Raw genomic sequence first — 22,804 nt, forward strand, 5'->3', positions numbered from 1 at the left:
CTTCATCAGCCAGCTCCTCTCACTGGGCTGTTTCTTGAGATTCAAAGTGTCCCCTGAGCTGTGGGTTTTGGAATTGAGAAGCAATATGAAAACAACAGATTTTTGGTTCAGGCAAACAATGTACTTCATTGATTAGTTATGTTTAATCTTTCTAATCTTTTGAAGAATTAATAGTTTAAAATTGAATGCCCTGAGATCCACTGTCTCTGAATTCTTTTTTAACATCTGTAGATCCTGCTGGCTCTGGCTGATGGTAAACACACTGTGCACAGAGCACAGAAATAGGAAAGGGCTTGTTTTAAAAGGTGATGTTAAATTTCCTTCACTGAAATATGTCTCTGCTCTCTTGTAGGACAAGGACTTAAAGGACTGGGCATGCTCAAATGTTGCTGTTCCTCTTCCCAGTTCTTTATTGTTGGTCATGTCTTGTGGCCTCTCTCAGCTTATCCACTAACTCCTTTGAGCCATTCAGGAGGGCGGTTCCTGGTAGTTTTGGCTTTTCATGCTTTCAATGAATCTTTTAAGCCTGAAGAATTGTAATTGACACTCCTATGCGTAATGCCCATTGTTGACCTGTTGCAGTACTGTACTGTACGTGCACCTACTGCTGCCCGTGTTTTAACTGCTTGCTTTCTGGTTTGAAAGATGCAGTGGTTCCTTTCACTCCTGGATCAATGTCCAAGAAGAGAATCCATTCACCTGTAAGACGTTTACACCATGAACTGTTTTTCTGACTTTACTGAAGTCGCTGGCATTTTTTTTAGAAAAGCTACTATTCAGGGCACTTTAAGTCAGTGACATCCCAGATTTTTTTTGCACGTCCTTTTTAAATAGAAATGGTTGGTTAGCATCCGGCAGAGTGTTCCATTATGCTATGGATTGCAGCATAAGTTGTGTTCATGTTAATCTTGCTTATGCACTTGTTTGGGTGTCCTGTGCTGTACATACAGGTATTCTATCCAATGTAAGAGCTACATAGGAGCCCATCTTAACTGAATTCATCCAAGAAACATTTTTCCATGTATTGACAAAATTTGTACCTTTTTTTTCCCTGCTTTTCCTAAGAGAGATCATTTAAAGTTTACCCACGTTGGAGGCATAGTACTCCCAAAGTTCCTACCATGCAGCAGTGCTTGTACAGCCTGTGCAAAGGCAAGGTGGCAGCTGCAGCTGCTCTTTGCTCCCTGAGTGCTGGAAGGGTTAACACAGACCACGATGGCACCGTGACCCCATGGCCAGTGCTTTTCCTGGGCAAGGCAGCCGTATCTGGTGGCAAGCAAGAAATCAGAATATGATATTAATTAACTCAGTCTACATCCTGCATACCAATGAAATGCTTCAAATGAGGATTGATAGTTTTGATATTTGAATCTAATCACTGACATTCAGATTCTTGCAGAGAGGAACACTGCATCTTCAAATGAGAAAGTTTGATTTTACTTTTGCTCCTACAGCATGTCAGCATCTCAAGTTCATTTCTTGCAACCTACACTATGGTGATTTGTAATCAAGCCTCCATGAGCTCGTGACATGAAGTACTGTTCTGTTGTCAAGTACTATCAAACTTTTCTGATAATGCTGAGTTAGGACAACCAAACAAAGCTAGCACTAAATAACATTTAAAATTGTATACCTTTTAATGATCTTTTCAAGTATTTGTTACTGAAATTGTATAATGTGGAGTTTACTAGGTGTTATGTTCCAGTGCAGTGCCTCCTTTTCTTTCCCCACTGCTCTCTGTGGTGAGAAATTTGCCTTGTTTAAAATAATTACTGTGCCCTCGCATGACTGTTAAAGCTTTCTGTGCAAAGATGATTGTCTAAGTGCCACATGCCTATGATTGAGAAAAAAAAATAATCTATTGTTACCTCTGAGTTGTGTTCAACTGAAATGCTATTCAACAAATAACTTAGGAAAAATAGTTCTATTTTTAGCTTTTCATATCTCTGCTGTCTTTTTCTCATTTTATTTTGGCAGCAGTGAAGAATGGATTGTATAAAGACTGCTTGCTAATATGAACAAAATGCACTTGTAATTCCTGGAAATAAATTTAAATCTTATATCTTCACATTAACATTAAGAATTAGTTTTTGGTTTCCTCTTGGGTAATGTCTTTGAATGGAAATCAGGTTCAATTGCTACTGTAGTACATAAGGATGCTGGCTGGTTAATAACTCCAAGCTTCCTCATACCATTTAGTCTGCTCTTCAGAGAAATCTAGAAAGCCATTAACTTAGACTCCAGTAGATAAGGGTGCTTACAAGATTCCATTTCAATTTTTTTTTCCTATAGTTTAAGTGTTAATCTGCCAAAACTAATTTTTAATAAGCAAGGGTTCATCATTAAAGGGCATTTTCTATTAGGAAGTTCCTGTGGTACATAAATCTCTGACGTGGGGAACAAATTCGGAGCATTGTCAGGACACTGCACAAGTGATCATGGAATCGTGGTATGGAACCTATGCTAAAAACATTTCTGTAGAAGAAATATGCACTTGACTGTTGATATCAGTGTAGAAATTTCTCTTGACCTTTCTACACATCTTTACCAAAATGCTTTTCTCACTCAGTTTTGAAAAGTTGAAATAGTTCTAGAATCTCTGCTACTTGCATGATCATCATTACAACAGGAATCATTTTTGGCACGGTTGGAAAGATGACTGTTACTGAAATTAGTTTGTAACACCTTCGTTTTAATTTATTAAGGAAGAACTTTGGCAGCTTACTTCACCCTTCTCTTTCCCAATTCTTTTTTTTTTTTAATACTGTCTTTAATTTGGGATGTTTGGGGAGCTGTAGACTTACCCTTGCATCCCCTCTGAGTGAGAAGCCGAGGATTTGCTTTACCTAATGTCTGCTTTTGGGCTTTTTTCCTTAGCTACTTTTGCTGAATCCAATTGGCATCCATCAGGATCCATAACCACATTCATCAATCTTTTACTGAATTCAGTCAACATTGTTGGGTTGAATTTGTTGATGCGTCAAATGCTGAAGCACGAGGTTTTTTTTGGTCAGATTTTAAAAATAGTTTAAAGAAGGTGCCTCTAACAACACTGTGTTAGGTCAGTTATTTCATCATTTTACATTGGGTTCTTTTCTTTATGCAGTTTTTATATTTTAGAGCGGAGAACAGCAACTCTTAATCGAAGTAGCATGCATATTTCATGGTAAAGATGCTTTGGGAATAAGGAATGTAAACAGTTCACTGTCAAAAACATTCCAACCTTACAGCTGAAGAAAAATATGCAAACACAAAATTCTCATGGATACTTTGGCAAACAAGCCTCTGACTCTGCTGTCCTGCCTGTGGCCAGACTCTTCCTCACCCCTGTGACACCAGAGCTGGGCCGCGTGCGCCGGGAGCTTCCGGGAGTGGCAGTGGGGACAGACAAAACCTGAGGAGCTGGGCAGGGCTTTCCTTGCAGAATGAGAGAATGAAAAACCTGTTGTTGCTGCCCACTGTAATATGCTACAATATATTTATACCATGTCAAAGTTGTTTGCTGAGCAACTGTACTATAGATTTAAACTTTATTAATATATATTTGCTTATGTTAGTGTAGTTTATATAGTCCTTGGTTATTGATAAATTTATTGTGTTGTTACAGCACAGTGATATGGTATAAATATAGGTCTATACATACACACCATATACTTATGAATTTGGTCCCTTGCATAGTACTTTTATATTTGTACAGCAATGTCTTCAAGCAATCCCAGATTTTAGGGGAAATATTTTTGTAAATGCAGTGGTTTAAACAAAAAAGTCCAAACAATCCTTTTACTAAGTTTTAAATACATTTGTGGTTCAAAATGGTTTAGTTAACAATTGAAATCAAGACACTAAATTAGTGAAAAGTGCACATTAGTGAAGTGAAGCTTACAGTGGTTTTTGTAGCATGTGCTGTGATCAAACCAAGTGACACATTGGCAGAAATGTAAAAGTTGGACTACATGTGTAAATCTAGAACAAATTTCTAAAGGTTGCAGCTGGTTTACTTACTATTGTTGCCTTTTCTCGTGTTGTATCAGTGTAGAGTACTCTTAAAATACTCAAACTGCTTTGTCTTTGCTTTGTACTGTTGGTGCCTTCTTAGTCACGTACCCCACAAGTCCTGCATAGCTAATTTAGTTAATGGTAAGTTTAAAATATAAAAGCAAAGGAAGATTTTATAAAAAATAAATAAATCATTTTCTGTATGTTCTTATTCATTGTAACAATTAAACATTTATATTGTGACAGATTTGTGATTTGGTTAATCTGTATAGATCAATTGTAAGTAGCAAAGGTTTATATTTCGTCTTATTCTTTTGATGTTGTAAACGTTTGTGATTTTCTTTTTTAAATCAGGTAACTTAATGTTCTGTTTTGTTTTTGGCATCTGAATCTTGTAAAAACAAATGCAAAGAAAATCATTAAATTGTGTCCCTGTATTACCAAACCAGCATAGTTCCGTGCATATCTAGAACGACTGGGACTTTGCTTTGGCCTGAGCTGGTCCATTGGCTGATCCAAAACTGCCCCTCCTTGGCCTGCAGGCAGGAGCTGTAACTGCTCAAGGTGTGTCCCCCTGTGTAGCTGTACCAGCTTGGAATTCAATTAAAGAAGCCATCCCAAAAAAAAAAAAACCCAAAAAAACCCCACATATGAGCTTTCTTTATAGACAGGCAGAATGTGTTATCTTTGGTGTGAGAAAATGATGAAATCTTGACCTGCTGAGTGATGCAAATCAGTGTCAGTGTTACCTGATGGTTCCCAGGCTTTTCTGACACTCTTTCTATGGATATTCACATTGCACTGTTCCCATGAAATCTTGAACATGTTTACTTGTGTAATCTTTAGAAACCAAACGTTTTCATTTCAGTACAAAAAGGTTCTTCTCCGACCAGGGATTTGAAATGTGGGATTTCTGTGAGCAGTGCAAGTTCATATCACTGTCATGGACCTTTAACTCTTCTTCAAAGAATTGAACTCTTAAAAGGTGTAGCTGGATAATGGCAGCTAAAAACTTCTCTAGTTAATATGAAAAGGCAAAAAATGTGGCCTGCAACTAAAGAAAGCTTAACCATATCTGGCAGGTGCGTAATAGCTCTGAGATTGGCTTGTAAAAATTCATCTCTCATTCCCCTCCTTGGCTTTCACTGCAGAGTACAGACTTTTTTTTCCCCCAAGAATAATACAGAGTTTCATTTTTGCCATGTTTCTGTGTGTTCTTAACATTGTTGTTGGCTGTGGCTGTTCCCCTGGCAGAAGGGGTGTTCACTGTAGCATGCACTTCAGGAAGGGACTTCAAGGTACAACTGCACAGCTGCTTGGCTCCAGGAAAGTTTTGACAAATAACTGATTTGACTTAACATTGTTGTGGTCCTTGTTTCAGTGGGATTAGTTTGAAATACCACACAAATTTCCTGTGTTTGAGCAGAAGTGGCTGTAAGCTCTCCATGTGTAAGCTTCAGGTGTAGTGGGCACTCCTGAGCTGTTGGGATGTGGGTTGGGGTGGTGATTCCAGTGAGCACCCCCAGGTGCTGGGGAGATGCTGCACTCAGATACCAGGAAGGTTGGCAAGGAGCTGCTTTTGAGGACAAGCTGTGTTTATTGGAAGAGATTAATGTAGCTCTGATGGCATCAAGCTGTGTAGAACTCTGACCCAGGACCCTGCAGACCAAAGATAATTCTGTGTTGTGCATGTTTCATCTTTAGTTATTCTTTCTACTAAATTGCATATATGTAACACTGAAAAGTTTAAAAAATAAAAAACACTTGAGGAATGTAGAAGACTCACAAACATCATTGCATCAATGTATGCTGGGTCTGTTGGTGGTTACCTTGCTCTTCTCCCCCACAAGTCCAGGTAGCTTCAGGAGTTCTAGAGCCTCAACTCTGCTTTCAAAGGCAACTTCAGTGTGTCTGCTGAACCTCCACTGGTGTCAGGGGTGTTCACATCCCTGTCAGGAAGGCAGCCCTGCTGATGTGCTGTTTGTGTGAAACCTGATCTTGGGAGTTGGATGTGAGAACTGTTCTGTAACCCCTCAGTCTTTTTCCCTGTAATTTATGACAACTTTCCTTCAAATGTTTTCTAAAACTCTGCCCTGTTTTCAGGACATCTTGCTATTGGCAATTTACTTTTCTCTGTGAAACTGAGTCTAAACAAGTTCCACTTGTTACAAAAAAAATCTTTATTTTATAGGATTTGTAAGTGTTCTGATGATAAACAGCAGATTATTGATCCTGTTAAACTGATGTACCTTGTGAATACTGAAAACTTCCTGCAAGTTCCTTAAAGCTGCCTCTTGTTTTGCTCTCAACATGCACACACACAGAGCCTATTTTTCCTGAAGTTCCTTCTCTTTCCAGCTGATTAATTGGTGTGGTAATGTGTGCTCCTTCTAGCTTAGTACAGAGGTAGCTTGTGTTTGTATGTGAAGGCTGAAGAGACTTGAAGTCTTCTATTCCTGATTTCCCTGAAAAGAGCAAGAAATGCCTTGCCAGGGTCTTGGGTTTGCAGTGTTTCTTACCTAAAAAGACAGTAATAAAAATACTTCCATGTCTCTTGCTAGTCTGTGAGTTTGTGTGCACTCAGCTGTTGCCTGCAGCACTGCTCCTCTCTCTCCTTGCCTCACTGCTTGCACTGGGCTGACCTTTGATCTGAGTTCTTCTTCAGTGACACTACTCTTCCTCAGGGGTTTACACTTTCCATGTTGGGATCTTTCTCCAAAGTCCCTTGTGTGCTCTGGCTTGATGACTTCACTCCTTTGTTCTTTCTTTTCCTTACCTCACACGCTTGTAGATTCCTGCAGTCTCACAGCTCTGCTTTTATTTGCTTCTTTCATTTTTTGCCTCTGTAGAGCTGAGCCGAGGACACAGTTGTGCCTCACAGGGCTGGGGCTGGGTACAGCAGCTGGCCTGGAGCCCTGGCTCTGGGGAGAAACCCGAGGTGCTGCAGGACAGCTCCAGTGCTGGGCCAGCCCGGCAGCAGCCAGCGGTGCAGGGATCTCTTATTCCACCTTGCGAGTTTCATTCTGACCTTGAACACACAACTTAGAAATCATGGAAGATGTTAATCTCTATCTGTGATGTGTGATCTGTGTCTGAAAATTCAGGCTTTTTTAGAAAAAAAAAAATCCAAAGCTGTAAGAGAATGCCATAGAATTTTTTAAAATTTGCTATTATTAAAAGACTTGAGATGCACCTTTTAGGAGGGTAGTTTGTTTGTTTATTTGTTTTGTTGGTTTGTTGTTTGTGATTTTTTGTAACATCCAAGACAAAATGGCTTGCTGTGAACATCTTTTTCTGCCTTAAAATTGCAAATGCAAAAATGATGAATATTCAGAATTTTGGCTTGAGACTCACTGAACTGATACTGCAAGAGAGCTGGAAGGTTTTTTTAGTCAAGCTTTTTTCTCCTAGGTCACCTTTAATTTTGTTAGCTAGTACTGAAAAGGAAATTTGGACTAAAAGTCCTTTCTTTGTTCCTGGAAGTGTTAAAACTCACAGATATTCTAACTTACAGTTGAGGCATCACAGACTCAAGAGTTCAAACTTTGTCTTTCTAATGCATTCTGTGTTTTAAAAAACTTTGTTAGTTTTTGTACACATACATACCTTTGCAGGCTTTCTGAGTAGGTTTGCACAGGTGTGGAGGGGACACAAACTTGCAGACCAGTTTTCCCACTCAGAAATATTTCAGTGGGTGTTGTGGCTGTCACTGTAGCTCCGTGTTTTGATTCTGTTTGCCTCCATGCAGTATAAGCACAGCACTCCAGACAAAAGTGGGGATTGAAAACAAAACCATTTCTTAATCATTCTGTTGTAGCTAAATGTAATATAAATTTGGATTTGAGGATATGCTTGGTATTTTGGAGGAACTGTGTTAAGCTGTTTTTACAGCTGACTTGGTGACATTTCTGTAAGTAAAATATGCTGTTGTTCCAGCATGGCAAAGGTCTGCATAATTCATGTGCTCAACTTAATCACTGGTTTTCTTCTTGTGACAATAAATGGCATTGTACCAAAAGCAATATATCCTGTGTGTAGTTACTAGTGGAAATAATTATTACTGTGCAGCTTGTATATTCATTGTCTTTGCAGCCCCTAGCATGGATTGTGTGCACTGACAGTCGCTCCAGGCTATTAAAGATGTCTAGGGGAAAACCAGGTCCTGGATAACACTTGTTTGCTTTCTGGAAGCTGTTGCTGTACTTTGAAGCAGAAAAGGGTTGCACCTGATGCTGCATTAAGCTTATTTTCTTTTGAGTCTTGTCATCAGAATACATCTAAGTCCAGAGTGTTTCTCCAGATTTGCTCCTCCACATTGTTCTTCTTGAGAAAGGCCCAGGCTCAACACCAGCATCATTAGAGCCAATGATGATAAGAGAGCAGAAGGTTTTTTTTCTCTGCTTGATTCTGGGATTCTGCTAAACTGTACTCAGCTTTAGAGCACAGCACTGTAAAAAGACTTATGGAATGCTGCAACTGGCTTTGCTCACCAAGTACTTAAGAGCAGATAAGACCTCAGAGGCAATATGCAATGCTTGGGAACTCTCTAGTCATAAGTTCTGTTCCCTCCTGCCCCCCAGTAGCAATTCTGCACTACTGGCTCTGCAAGTAAACCAGCCCTGGATAACTCTGTCCAAAGGGAAGCTTGGGGTTTAATTTCTGGATGTTCAAAAGGGCAAGATATTAAGACAGTTTTCTCCCTATCACTTGCATTTGACTGCTAGTGTAGTAGTCATTATACTAAATTGTCACTGTACAAAAAATTTCATACTGTAGAAATAAGAGGGCTGAAGAGCTTGTTCTTCTCAACATATATTCCTTCTTACTAAGTCTGTAGAAAAATACTTTAAGTTAGAGCTAAATAGCCTTTCTGCATTCCCTTGTGCACATTTTTCTCTGCTGCCTCCTTCTTAGATGTGACTTACTTTACTGCTAATGGTGTTCTATAAACTGTAGTACTACAGGTGTCATGGTAACTTGTGAATAAAATTACTGTAAACGCACAGTCAAGTTATTTGTGGTGCTGCTCTGTACACGTGTGACACTGCCTTAGCTCTCAGTCCTCACTGCACTTCCTGGAGGATCACCTGGGGATTAGAAAGGCTGTGCCTGTGCTTTGTGTGAGGAACCTTTTGCTGACCAGCCTCCACAGCAATCTGGTCCTATTAACAAGTTCCAGGCAACTCTAGCATTGACAGCAATTATTCTAGGCAGGAACATTGCCACATTATTTGCCAGCTGACAGCAAATCAACCCTTCTGTCAGACTGATTGTCAGTGGAGCAATAACACCATTTTATGTAAATACCTCTAACCATTTGTATAACAAGTACAGAGCACAGGATAATTTGCAGTGGGAAGCTGATGAGGAAGCTGTTGCTGGGGCCTTGTGTCCTTGGAGCCTGTTGCTGTTTCCCATCCAAGGAGAGAGGGGTGTCAGAGTGGAAGAGGTCTGCCCTGTGTGGAGAACACCAAGCGCTGCTCTTTAGTTCCAAATGCAGATGTGCTGCTCTGCTGCGCTCTCGCAGGTGTGGGGCCGGCAGGGGAGCAGCAGAGGGACAGCAGGAATGCTGCGAGCTGGGAGATGTGCTCAGTGCTCCCTCTCCTAGAAATGGGTCCCCAGGAGCTGGAATGAAGGCCGGGTGTGAAGCCCTTCAGAACAATTTGCCCTCATGAATGTCCATGTGTTGTGGAAGGCATGTCATCAGGCAGTGCAGCAGCAGGTAAAATTTAAGGAGTTTCATATGTATTTCAAAATATGTATTTTCTTTGGGGGGTGAATATGAAATACTTTTAGGAAATATTCAAATGGCTGGATTTTCTGCAGTGCTGAAGAGAGAAGCAGCTTGCAATTCCCAACTACCTGAGGCTCCAGTCAGCTGTCTTTTGTGTATACAGGGAAAAATTCATTTTTTTTGGAGGTGACAATATTTCTGCTTCCCAACTTTTAACTGCTTCTGTAATTCTTCACCGTTTTCCTCCCTTTAAAACTCCTTCCCTGCAACTGTTACATAAGGTCCTTGGGAGACTGAGTCTTTCAAAGGTATTTAAGTGAATTAAGAGGCAAATACCACACGGAAACATTTATCTGGCAACAATTTCACTTAACAGTTTCTCAAAGCAGGAACTTGTGGCCTTTTACCACAAGGGGTAAAAGAGTTTATTTACAACAAGCATATTAAACAAAACACTTAGCTTGAAGAATAAATACAAATACAATCCTTCTCAGAATAAAATGCCATGTCTGTAATAGCAACTGAATTAAATCTTGGGGGGAAAAAGGGACTAGGAAGCAAAATATCTTCAAATCAATGCACTTGAATGAATGAAATTTGTGTGTGCAACAGGGGTTGTCTGAAGGTGGCGATTATAATCCAGGTGGGTTTGGTGGGTAGAGAGGTGGGCAGCAACAATGAAGCCCATGGCATTTCTTGTATAAATATTGCTATCTGCAAGTTGCCACACTCCTCATCAAACAAAGGTAGCAATTAATTAAGCAGATGAGTCTATTTCAGCTCTTAAGGTGCTAATTTCGGGATATTCAGGAATTGTCTTGGCATTCAGTAGCACTGAGAATGGATTCATGATGACATGTTTGTGTTCAATTACTGAAATTTTGCATGTGTATATTTTGGTTTTACTTGAATGTATGAATCATTTGAATATTTGGTAATTTTCACTGTGAAAAGAAGTGTGATTGCCTTTCAGTGATCTGTCTTACTCCTGCTTGCTAACTGTGCTAGCTTTTGGAGCAGGGGGCGTGAAGCCTTTCATGCCCTGGAATAAAATAATCTTCAGGTAAACTAGTAAAAATTAAAACCTCTTTGTATGGCCTGTTTAGGGATAATAAATACATCTGTAAACCCTTTGCACCTACTCAGGCAGTGAAGAGCTAACTAATTTCTGAAAAGCTTGAGGGAAACAGCTCTTCCTATGAGCACAATTCCTATCCCCTGCTGGAGACTACACCACGGAAGCCCTGCCTTCCAGGGCTTGCTAATCAGCAGCTGCTACAATACTGCTGGGTGGGTTTTCCAATGCCATGTTGATTTTCTTAAACCAGCCCCAAAACTGGATTCACCCAGTACCCAGCACTCCCTCAGGAATTAATGGGCGCTGCCAGAGGTGTCCTGCCTGGTATCTTCTTGCAATGGTTTTGTTTCCATTTGTTGTCCTGTGCAATAATTTATTTTCTTGTTGTTTTACTCTTCTCTTTAGTCCTCTTACACTTTAAAGGCTGTGCTGAGGTGAGATGAATGCCTGGCCTTCCTGGATAACAGGCAGTCCATCTCAAGAACTTTCTGTAATTCAGTGCCATTAGATGTAGCTGTTGTCAAATGTAGCCAAGCTCCTGAAGGCAGCCATAGAAAAATCCTGCTGGAAGGAACCTCTGAAGGTCACCCAGCCCAACACCCATGGCAGTGCAGATGTGGTGACCTGGACACCTCTGGGCTCCATGGGGCTGAAGAGGACCTGCTCAGGGGAGGGGAGAAGTGAATCTTTAGTTCATACTTGCTAATACCTTATACAGCTAAACTTTGCTGTTTAGCTGTGTACAGTGATCAAGACAGATTTAGGCATAGAATTTGTCCTTGAATCACTTCCACCCTTACTTCAGTCACGTTGGGCGTAGGGTATAAAGGGGGCTACCCCTCACATCCTTATTTCTGTTTTGACTGGAAGACATGGGCAGAGAAGGATGATTCCCGTTTGTACAGAGCAGATGCAAAGGCTGAGCCCCTCCCTGCTGCCCAGGCTGCCCTTCCTGGCACCACCACAGTTTGTGCTGTTCCTGCCTCCAGGCTGAGCTTTCGATCTTGTACCACCTTGCACGTTTTGGATTTTACACACACTTTATACAAATCAAACCCAATTTTGTGTAATGTTTGCTATTCATTTTGTCTGTGGGTCAAATTTTTCAGCAATGGTGCTCTAGTCTCCAGAAAGCAAAAATAACCGAGACAAAACCGGCCCTAGAAATGACGTAATGACACTTTTTATTCAGCCTCGTAGTAGAAACCTGGCCTCCGTTAAAAGCTGTGAAGGAAATGAGAAAGCGTAGCCGTAGCTCAGAGCTCTGTGCTGCAAAGCTCCTGCCCAGCCCGGTCCTGCAGAGCTGTCGGGATGGTCACGGCTGTGCTCCTGCCATCTGCTGGGAAAAAGCTGCCATGAGCTGCGTTATACACATAGAAACCCTGCTGACGGCAGTCAATTGCCATCATTCAACAGCAGAATTTATAATAACACCCAGACTGTCTAGAAAAATATCATATAAGTCTTCTAGATTTAGAGCTTCAGTGTTTGTCAAAGGCTAACCTGTGACAGGGTACAACATAAACATATCTCTGAAACTGTAAATGAATAATTTCTATTTTTATGTGGTAGGTCTTGGGGTTTGTTTTTTTTTTTTTTTTGTTTTGGGTTTGGTTGTTTAGTTGTATTATTTTAAAGCAGTCTGAGTCTCACAGTGGGTGTACAGTATGACTGGTCAAGGCAGTAGAAAGGAGGAATTAAAGACAATTTTTTTGTGTGGGACTGATTTGATCATTCTTCCCTTTTTCTCCCCGTTTCTGGTGTGGGTCCAAGCAATTCCCACCACCTACAAAAAAAGCACACCACCGTGCTAGGGAATGAAGCACAGAAGCAAGGTGAGGCATTGGGAACTTAATATGAATATTAATGCTTATGATTATGCTAGTTATGATTGTCAAACTTTGTACAATCTGTTCTTCTCATCTCTGTTCCCATCCACCCATTCCATACCTACTGGCAGAAGTATCAAAAGAACAATTCAAGATAGAGGACTGAGAGAACAGTATTACAGATTGTAACATAAAAACTAACTTCACCAGCCTGTGGGTGTGCTTTGTACCCCCTGCTAACATGACACATTTCTCTCTTGTAACAATATCCAAGGGGCTGCAGAATCGTGTTTGTAGCAGCAGCAAAGTGTCTTACAGGAAGTTTCTGGGTGCTCCGGGGATTTTGCTGGTTCCAATAGCTTTTCTGGCAGTTTCCATGCCCTGCTTTGCACCCTGCTCACACAGTTAATGCTGTCTGCTCTGCTCTATCATTCTTTAGCTCACACAAGAGCAAGTATCAGTTTCCTGATCAAATGTGAGTTATGTTGGCTTGTGTGCTCCTGCCAGAGCAGCTGGTTTGGTTGTGTCCTGTGCCCCCTGAGCCATCCAGAGGTCTCAGGTGACTTTTTTTTACAACCTAAAAGTTTAAGGTACCCCAGAAAGGCACTGAAATGTGGATATCTCTGGCAGAGCAGAGTCTTCTCAAGGATACCAGGGAATACAAAAACAAAACCAAGGATGCAAAGTGGATTTCAGAAAAGCACAGGACAAAGGCGCCTGTGACAGTTCCTCTGCATGGCACACCAACATCAGCACTAGTTCTCTGGAATAGATGGATGCAGAGAAGGATGTTGAAGATGTAACCCCCAGCTGGTGTGGGTAAGATCCACCTGAGCACTGGCCTCTCTAGAGCTTAGATACCAGCTGAGATGGCATTGCAATATTTGCATTTCACCCCTCTGTTACCAGACAACAACCTCCTAACCTGGCACACTGCAGGACATGAAGCAGCAGCATTACCTCTGCCTTTAAGTAATTGTTATTACATTCTATGACACACACCTGGCAACTTTTACGTGCAGTGCTGGATGCTGCTGTCTCAAGCAGATGTAAGAGAGCCTTTTATGGCTTTCTCCCACCCTTGTCCAGTCATTTCAGCAGCCTGGCCACCCCATTCCTCTCCTGCGCTGCCTCCCCGGGCCACAAGCTCAGCAGTGCCTGTGCCAGGCTCAGCAAACATTCTGCCAGACATGTGAGTACCAGGGCAGAACAGAGAGAGCATTCAGCAGCTGTGTGGCACAGCAGAGCACAGCAGGTCTGTCCTGTGTGCAAAGGCCATCCTGACCAAGTGACACGCTTAATGCAAAGATTTTTTTCTTGGTACAAAATCTAGCAAGGAATCCTTCACTTAAAACTGTAGTGCAGCTCTGAGTGGATTTGCTTTATGCAATGGGGATGATGTGCAGCAGAGAGAGTGAGACTTTGACACTATTAACTCACTGTGGCAGTCTTGCAAATCTGTACCTACTTCCAGATTTCTGAGCATGTCTGCAGGGGATAAAAATGGAATTCTAGCTATAGAATGCTTTCCAGATTGGCAGCTAGATTATGTGCCAGCAGCTCTCTGGCCACAGAGAGCAATGCACAACTTTCCCAGGCATTGCCCTGGGAAAGGCTGTGAGAAGCTCAGAGAAAAGAATGATGAACAATTATCTTCACTTGCTGCACCTGCTGTTGTGAACACGTGGAATGTGTTATGGGGATTTGTTTACCAGAGGATTTCCTTAATTGGCCAATGGTGATGGTGCTTAGATTGAAGGACCAATTGGGTCCACCTGTATTGTGACTGTAAGGGCAATGGGTTTCTTTATAAGTATAGTGTAATAAAGGGATGGATCAGCCTTCTGAGAATCGTGGAGTCAATGCTAATTATCACCTGGCTGGAGGCCTGCAGCAACGTTACAAGGTAAAGCTGCTTTGTCACTCAAGCTTGGATATGGTGGATGCTCTGTATGACATAGCAAGAGAGACTTTTCCTGCCATGCATATTTTGCTGGGGCTTGTGACTCCTTGGACACAGGCACTTTCTTTGCTTTCACATTGTGTGGATCAGGGAATGCGTCTTTTATATCAACACTGCCAGAATATGGGTGCAGCCAGTCTTATCCTGCCTTGTGCCCAGTAACCAGCCCTCTACCAGGCTCTGCAATTGTAATTTGTGTTCTCTTGATCCCTGCAATCTTACAGCTGTGGCAACATCTTTAGAGATGAATGCCATTTCTACTGTGGCTGTTAAAGCTCTGTCCTGTAACACACAAGCTGATACACAACAGAACATCCAGCATGCCCTGGCAGCTCACTGCCTTCCTGCTGCCAACACTGAAGGTGCTAAAAGTGAACTATTTACTTTTCTGCAGTCTGAAGAAAACACCTAGTTGTGCTGTACACTGAAACATGAACTTATATAATGGGGACATGAAGCAGGCAGTAGCTGAGCCATGTGGTCAGTGAGCCAGGGTGTTGGCAGCCTTCTGTAATTCCTGCTGTGAGTTTTGTCCTTTCCTATGCTCAGCTCATGGTTTGGGTGGTTGAGCAGTCAAATTGAGGCATTTACTGAACACAGTTCAGGGATGGCAGGAAAAGGTTAATTAAAAGGTATCTGCTTTTTTCTTCCATTCAAATGCTAACATTTGTTTAATGACAACCACTTGAAAAAATATTTGTTTTAGAAAAAAAAGAATGCTGCCAAAATAAACTACACTGATCTGTGTTTATGTTTTGGTAGAAACTCGAGGCCACTCTTGAAGGTAAATGACGAATTGCTTTACTGGCCACAGCAAGTTAATAATGAACAGCAACATTAGTGGAGGTTGGAATCAAAAAGTGAAGCTGGTGTTTGCTTGTTCTCCCTCTGCCTGGCTGAGGCTCCTCTGGCAGTAAGCACAGAATGTAACCAAACTCTGTGACTGACATTGCTACACAGGGAACTGGGCAACGCTTGCTCGGGCCAATCTTGTCTTCAACCTATCTCCCTATTTCTCTATTACCAGAAAAAATTGAGCCATTTGTCCTAAAAGTTATAAAGGAAGTTCACACTTATTTGTCAATATTTATATAAGAATGATGGCAAGAAGGGTCAGCCTGTTATAAAGAATCAGTGCAGGTTCAGCCACAAGATGGAGCCACTACAGTACCAGGCACACCTTCCCAGTGGGACAAAGTGTTCCACTGTTTTTTCTCTAAATCCTTCAGCAGTTTTAATAGGATTGTTCACTTCTCAGTTACTGAGATAGCCTTGGAGAAAATAAAAATCCATTGGAGAAAACAAAAATCAGAAATATCTAGTATTTATGATACAGAAATCACATATAGCTTGTTCCAACCTACAAATAAATTGTACAGGTAATCTGATCACAAAACATAAAAATCAGGGATGCTTTTTCTTGAGTCTAAGTAAAACCAGTCTTTAGACTCGGTTGCATTCTCCAGGGGTTTATGGAATTAAATGATCTAAGGGAAAAAAAGAAGAAAAGATTAAGAGGAGGGAAAAATTACAGGGTGGCAAATAAGACCTTTGAGTTAATCTCACAGAATCTGGTGTATCAATACAAGTAATAAATCTGCAGAGGCAGCTCTCGCAATTGCCACAGTGAATTAAAAAACCTGAGTGTGAAGAGCAGGAAGACAGGGGTTGCTTTGTATGCTTTCCTTCCAGCAATCTTTGTAGACACTTTTTAGATAAGTTACTCAAAAGCATATGTGTCAAGTTACAGTGCATAACCCTGGGCTCTGACAGTCACAGAACATATTTTTTCTTGTTATTACTGTTCTTCTCTTCAGTCTCCTTCTCATTCAGTTTCAAAGTTACACTAGACATATTAATTACAATAAAAGCTTTTATTTTTGTCCTTCTCAGAAAACTTCCATGGCCAGCATTACTCTTTACTTTGTATATTTATCTCAACATTGCAAAAAGAATCAGCTATTTAGTATCTGTCTTCATATAATTCCAGAGAATAATTTGATGCCCTGTTGCATTTTGCCCTGTAAACAATAGGCTGGCTACCACAGGAAGTCAATCCTAATCAAAATTGGTTCCAATTTAATTTTTCCCAGAGTACTGCTTTGCTATGGAAATCTGTAATTCACCTCTGAAATGAAATGAAATTCACCTTCTGTGAAAAACTCCTGTGACCTGCTGGTCATTCCTGATAGCAGAAGCCTTCTGAATGTGGCCAAGCTTTTAATTTGTATAGTATGACTAATCTGATTCATGAGAAAGCACAAGTTGAAAAGATTTTTACCGTCAATTAACTAACTTTGGATTTGCTTGTCCTTACAATAAGATATTCCTGGTTTTGAAGTGGGAACAGCAATTCTGAAATGCCTTTGGCATTTCCCAAAAGAATCAGTTGAACTGGCAGTGAATTGCACAGATAGATATGATCATCTGTCTGAACAGAAAAGGACAGTCCCATGCTTGAATCCACTGCTGGAATCCACAGATCAAGAAATCATTTGATACCTTGGAAAAGGATCTGAGAAGAGATCTAGAAACAACTTAGAAATTGAAAAATGTGTTTTATCAATTGCTATTACTTTAAAGGATGCTCTCATGTCTATAGTGAGTCCTACAGTCTCCTCCATCTTACAGAGACAGAGGAAACAGCAGCTGAAAGGTAAAATTAAATACATTCAAGGGAGAAATAAGATGTATATATCTGTCAATGAGAGTAATTAATGACTGGAACAAGGAATTAACAATTTGTGGAGACAGGATGTTCTAAGGCATGTTTTCCTAAGGGATGTTCTGGTTTAAATGACAAGCAATATCCCCAGTCACATGGCTTCTGTCCCACGGTGAGTTGTAGCACATGATTACAATAATCCTCTGGCTCTATTTATCTGTGAAATGACAGAATATGCTTGTGCTGGATGCCCTAATCTGGGCAGGATAGAAAATGAAGATGGAAATACAAATCTGGATTTTAAGATGAGAAACACATCTCTTAGAAGAAAGGGAAAAAAGGAAACTGAACAATCCCAACACAGAAAAAGCTTGAATCCCTGCCTCTAGCCAACTGTTTTGCATATATAGGCAAGCATATGCAGAATGTGTTTCTACAAAACACATATCAACAGAAATTTAATCTCTGCTTTTCTATGGCTCACAAAACACAAATTTAACATCCCAGATAAGCAACAGCTGGCCAACAGTCAGCCAGGGAGCTGAGAGCTGCATGGAATATATGACAGTCCTACATTAGGGTGGAGTTTTTAACATGTATGTATACATTGAAAAGCTTACCTAGTTCTCTTTATTCTACTACCTTTTCCTTTTCCCTCACAAAAACACATCTGCTTTCTCTTCTGCTAAATACAGACAATCCCTGCTAGCATCTGATTTTGTATTTAAATGCTATGGTACTCATCAAGAGCAATTAGTTTCTATGTGTTGTTGTGCTGCTTTACTGTGCTGCCACTCCTGTTTGCATGCTAAATATTCCACTGTACTGTGTAATTTACTTACCAGGAGTGAACAGCTGCACAACTGATGATGCTGTTTCCAGTCTCCTGGTTAAATGCAGTCTGCTCCTTGTCTACAATCTCAATGTTTCATGCTGGAGGCACAGCCTCCAGCCCTCTCTGCATTCACAATCACACAGCCACTGTCAGGGAGGGGTTAGAACAGTTCTGTCTTTTCAGTCTCTGGAGATGATCTAGACCTTGCAAAGGAGCCTGAGATAGCTTAAAAGAACTTCTGCTTCTTTTTCAGAGATCTAACAGATCTCTGAAAGTTACAGATCTAACAGACAGGGTCTGTGAATCCTGCTGTTCCACAGGTTGTAATTGATTGTGCCAGATATCAACACAAATGAAACAGTTACAAATTCTCCCATTAGAAAAACAGTGTTGTAAGTTTTAGAGATGCACACAGGTATTTACAAACTGCAATTGTCTGTTCTGCTCTTGAGTCTCTTGACCAACTTCCACAAAGCCAACAAGCAAAGCCCTAAGGAAATGGAGACACAACCAGGTTTCCCCACTTACACAGCCTGGTCACAGTCCCTGAAGTTGCCTCTGCTTCTGAGGACAGACAAAACTTCATCTCTCCACAGCTTGGTTAGTACAAAAAACACATTTCAACAATAAATGCAGCTGTCGCTTGTTCTTATGATCACCATTTTCATTACTGTGCTCATAGCATGATGATTCTTTTGAGGGCCTTATATTTTTGTTTAAAGACTAAAAGAAGTATAAAACAAAACTCAACTTACTGTTAGCATGTAAATAAAGGTCTAGATATTCTACTCAAAGTTGATATTAAATAATTTAAAAAACAAATTCAGGGGGAAAAGATCATAAAATTTAACCAAGCTACTAAAGCATGCTGATGCTTGAAGGGCACATGTGCTGGCTAATCCCTGATGAACCTCTCTACTCCAGGTAGGACACTTGTATATCTGTCAGTCTGAATATTACAAAAGTTTAATTAACATCTGGTTTTGCTATTTCAAAAGTCACACAAGAGATAAAGTAGACCTTCCACAGTGATGGTGGGCATTAACAGGGCAATGCAGATTTTGCAGATGACAAATTGCCCTCCAGTGGTGTGTATTTCAGCCCTCTGATAGAGAGAACATATATTCTCCTAAATTAGGTATCTGGAGCTCTGGGTGATTCTGACTTTTTTACACATCACATCCATTTATATGTATATGAGCAGATGTCTACATCACATAAAAATCATGATACAGATTTGTTTGAGTCATAGCCCCCAAACAAATTCCTTTGCCTGTTCTCCACTTGATGGAAGCTTGAGACATCCAAGTGTTTCAGGACAGCTGATCACATCGCTTTGGATTCCCTGATCCACTGGAGATGCAGCTTCTCTGCCTCTTTTTGGGACTTGCAGATTTTGTGTTGGCATAAGTGGTACAATTTAATAGTTGTACTGATTTCAGAAAGCATCCCAAATGAAAGGAATGTATTTGTTCACCTAAAACACCTCCCTACACAGACAGTTCCAGACAAGTAACTAAAATACACTGTGACAAATACCAGTGTAACTTATGTCCTAGCAACAAGCTGGTTTACAATTCATGCATAATGTTGTATTTTCATATTATATAATAAGAAGTTTAATATGATTTTGTCAGTTATTTCTACATTACACTACTTAGACCAGTTGCTGCCATGTTCCAAGAAAAAAGATGCATTTTTCTATTCCTTGGAGAACTTTGGAGAACACAACATTACAAACCTGAGTTACTGAGAACACAAGATCAGATTTTTTTGTTTTTCATTACTAAGCTTGCATTTATGGCAAACATATAGGAAAGTAGTTAAATTACATAAAAAAAAAAGTCTTTCATTCTTTCAGTGGTTTTCTTTCAGCTAACACAGAGAATCTAGTATTTGAAATTCTAAGACCAATTGATTTTTAAATTTGGTTAAAGTCTCCAAACTTTTAAGACTTAACATATCCTAAGAAGCAAAGAAAGTAATGATGCAAACATTGAAATGCATCACTACTTCCATCATTTTCTCCATGCTTTTTAAGTTATTTCACTGTCTCAGCCACTGACTACATGCAGTGACCTCAAGTGCATTGTGCTGTATTGGAGGTTCATTCATACAAGCAACCTTAACCTGCTACTACTGACTACATCCTTGACATGTCTTTATCTTCAAAAAAAAAAAAAAAAAGAAAGAGAAAAGGATGAAAGGATGGTATCTAACAGTGCAGCTTGTGTATTTGTTACTAGGGAAACAAACAGCAAAGAGAAAGAAACCCTCAGTGTCCTTGTCATTTGGATCTTTCAGCAGAGAAGCGGAGCTTGTGTTAAAACAATGGAAACACTGTTCAGCTTTCAGGAGCCTTTGCTGTCCTTGCTGAATGACAGACATTTCTTTCTCCCCCTTGTCCATCTTGTCATCTCTGAAAAGGAGAGTCATTTCTACATTCTGCACTGGATTGCTGGTTGTTTTTTTATTCATCATGTAAACTTTAATCCCCAGTTCTGTGTAACCTGGTCAGTTCCTATCACCTAAAGCACTATTGCAGCAGGTCTCTTGAGGGAAACAGAAGAGAGAACCCTGATGTTGTGTTCATGGCTGTAGAAAAGCAGACACAGCAGCACCAACAGTGCCAGGTTTGTGCTAATTTGAGTTTGTACTGAATCAGAGTTCAAACTCACTCAGGACTCCAGAGAGCATGAGTGGCACAGCAGCATTTGCTGCACTCCAGCTCCAGGAGCCGTGCAGTGCTGAAGGCCAGTGCAGGTGTGACATTGTGACATCACTGTCCTGGAGGCTGTGGGCAGTGCAGGAGCTTTGCCACCAGCCCAGGGAAGCAGGGAGATGCCAGGCCATGTAAGTCATGACTGTCACTGTTGGTTTCAGCCAGTCCAGACGTGTCAGTCATGGCTTAGCTGGACTGACACCTCCCTGTGTGGGTTGGGAGGACGATTCAGAGATCAACACTGCTTGTACTATGACTTTCTGCTCATTGCTAAATGTGCACTGTATCAGATTCCATGTACTTTCTCTATCAAACTATGCTGCATCCTCGCTTCTTTTTCTGTTCCAATTATTATCTTGTTCATCTTTAGCTTTTGCCTCATCTAACTCATCTTGTGGGAACTGGATTAGGAAGCCAGATTTGGTGCACTCTGAAGTGCAGCTAAGTAAATCCAAAGGATTATCACCGTTCTCCTGTTTTTACAAGACTACAGCTACCAGCACCAGAGCTAGAGAGATGATGGGAAAATTGCAATAAAAGCCCTACTGGAAATACTCTCATAGATTTTTGTATCCTGCTGTTTCAACAAAGCATATTTCTTCTTTACTCTGCAAGCATGGCTTTTTTGTTCCAGACTGGCTGTTAATTTGCCATTAAGAAGGAAGAAGGATATGACAAAACACCTGAATTATATTATAATAAAATATCAACATTTGAATTACATTTAAAAATGGATAGGCAGAATAAAATCAACTAGCACATGGCTTATTGATCATAGCCACTAGCTGAACTGTAATGGATTCCTTCTCTCTAGTATTCCACAACGTACCAAAGGCCCTTGGGTAAAGAAAACAAACCACTTGGTAAAGATTATGGAAAAAAGAAAAATATGTCAGGACTGACAAGAAAAGGAAGTGGCAAACATGTTATTGATGATGTGTGTTCGTAGCAGGACAGCAGAGCCCTGCCTGCGGGTACGGTGTAAATGACAACTTCGTCACAGGCTCCAGCAGTTTGTGTCCCTACACTCTTTGTCCGTGGAAATAAGAAGGGTACAGCCAAAATAAACCAGGGGGTGGCTTTTATTGACTTTTTAAAGAAAAACACAATCATTGCCAACAGACCTCAAATACTTGGGAAACTACTTGTATGTGAGTTGTATTTTGGCTCCCTAATGTTGAAAATTGTTCTTTTACACCATAAAACCTGTGTATTTTTTCTCTATAAGCAATGAGCTTTCTCCAAACTCTCTGTCTGGAATCAAGTGCTCCAACCGATCCTCTTTGTCTTTCAGCTTCTAAGTGGCCTTTTATTCCTTAATGTTTTTTCTACAGCACTTAAGTTTTACCAGACCAATGCCACCTCCCAGGGTTTTACTAACTCCGGCAGAAACGCGGAGGACAAATGTTTTCTGGTGTGAAAACGCACTCTGAGCAATCCGACATAGCCGATTGCAGCGCTTTCACGTGGAAACCGCACCCGGCGATGAAACTGTAAACCGAGGGGCTGCTGTAAACCGGCAGGGCCTTTATTACCTGGCGTTCGCTCCGTTCCCGCTCCGTTCCCGCTCCCGTCCCGCCGCTTCTCCCCTCAGGGCCGGGCCCGCCTCAGCCCTCAGCGAGCGCGCGCCGCCCGTTTCCCGCCGCGCGCCCGACCCCGCCGCGCGCGGGGCTGAAGGGGAGGGGGGCGCTCGCGGCACGCGCCCAGCGGCACGCGCGCTCCCCCACAGTCCCCCCCGCCCCGCCGCGCGCACAACGGCCGGCGGGGGGCGGGGAAAACGGGGGCGGGGCCAAAGCCCCCAACGCGCCCCCGAGCCCGCGCTCTGGCCCCGCCCCCCGCCCCGAGCCCGTTCCCTCCTCCACAAAGCCGGGGGCGAAGAAGAGGAGGGGCGCGCGCCACTTCTGCCCGCCCCCCCCCCCGAGAGGGGTGGGGCCGGGCGCGGGGGGCGCGCGCGCGCGGGCGCGAGGGCGCGCGGCTATTGG

At 41.5% G+C, this 22,804-nt stretch overlaps 1 protein-coding gene and 1 long non-coding RNA gene across 2 annotated transcripts in view; one reads left to right on the plus strand and one right to left on the minus strand.

Annotated features, from left to right (window-relative positions):
* MAPK1 (mitogen-activated protein kinase 1) overlaps window positions 1-8,018 on the plus strand; it is a 37,886-nt gene extending 29,868 nt beyond the window's left edge. The window contains exon 9 of the mRNA XM_066562033.1: window positions 353-8,018. The gene's annotated coding sequence lies outside the window, so the exon portion shown is untranslated. The remainder of the gene's footprint in view (window positions 1-352) is intronic.
* A 3,957-nt stretch (window positions 8,019-11,975) lies between these two features.
* Window positions 11,976-22,485, minus strand: LOC136564196 (uncharacterized). Its single transcript, XR_010784689.1, has 2 exons — window positions 22,358-22,485; window positions 11,976-12,144 (listed from the first exon to the last, which is right to left on the minus strand). It is a non-coding gene; the product is annotated as an uncharacterized lncRNA (long non-coding RNA).
* Between the last annotated feature and the right edge of the window lie 319 nt (window positions 22,486-22,804).

This window comes from Molothrus aeneus, chromosome 18, assembly GCF_037042795.1.
Source record: "Molothrus aeneus isolate 106 chromosome 18, BPBGC_Maene_1.0, whole genome shotgun sequence".
Lineage (NCBI taxonomy): Eukaryota > Metazoa > Chordata > Aves > Passeriformes > Icteridae > Molothrus > Molothrus aeneus.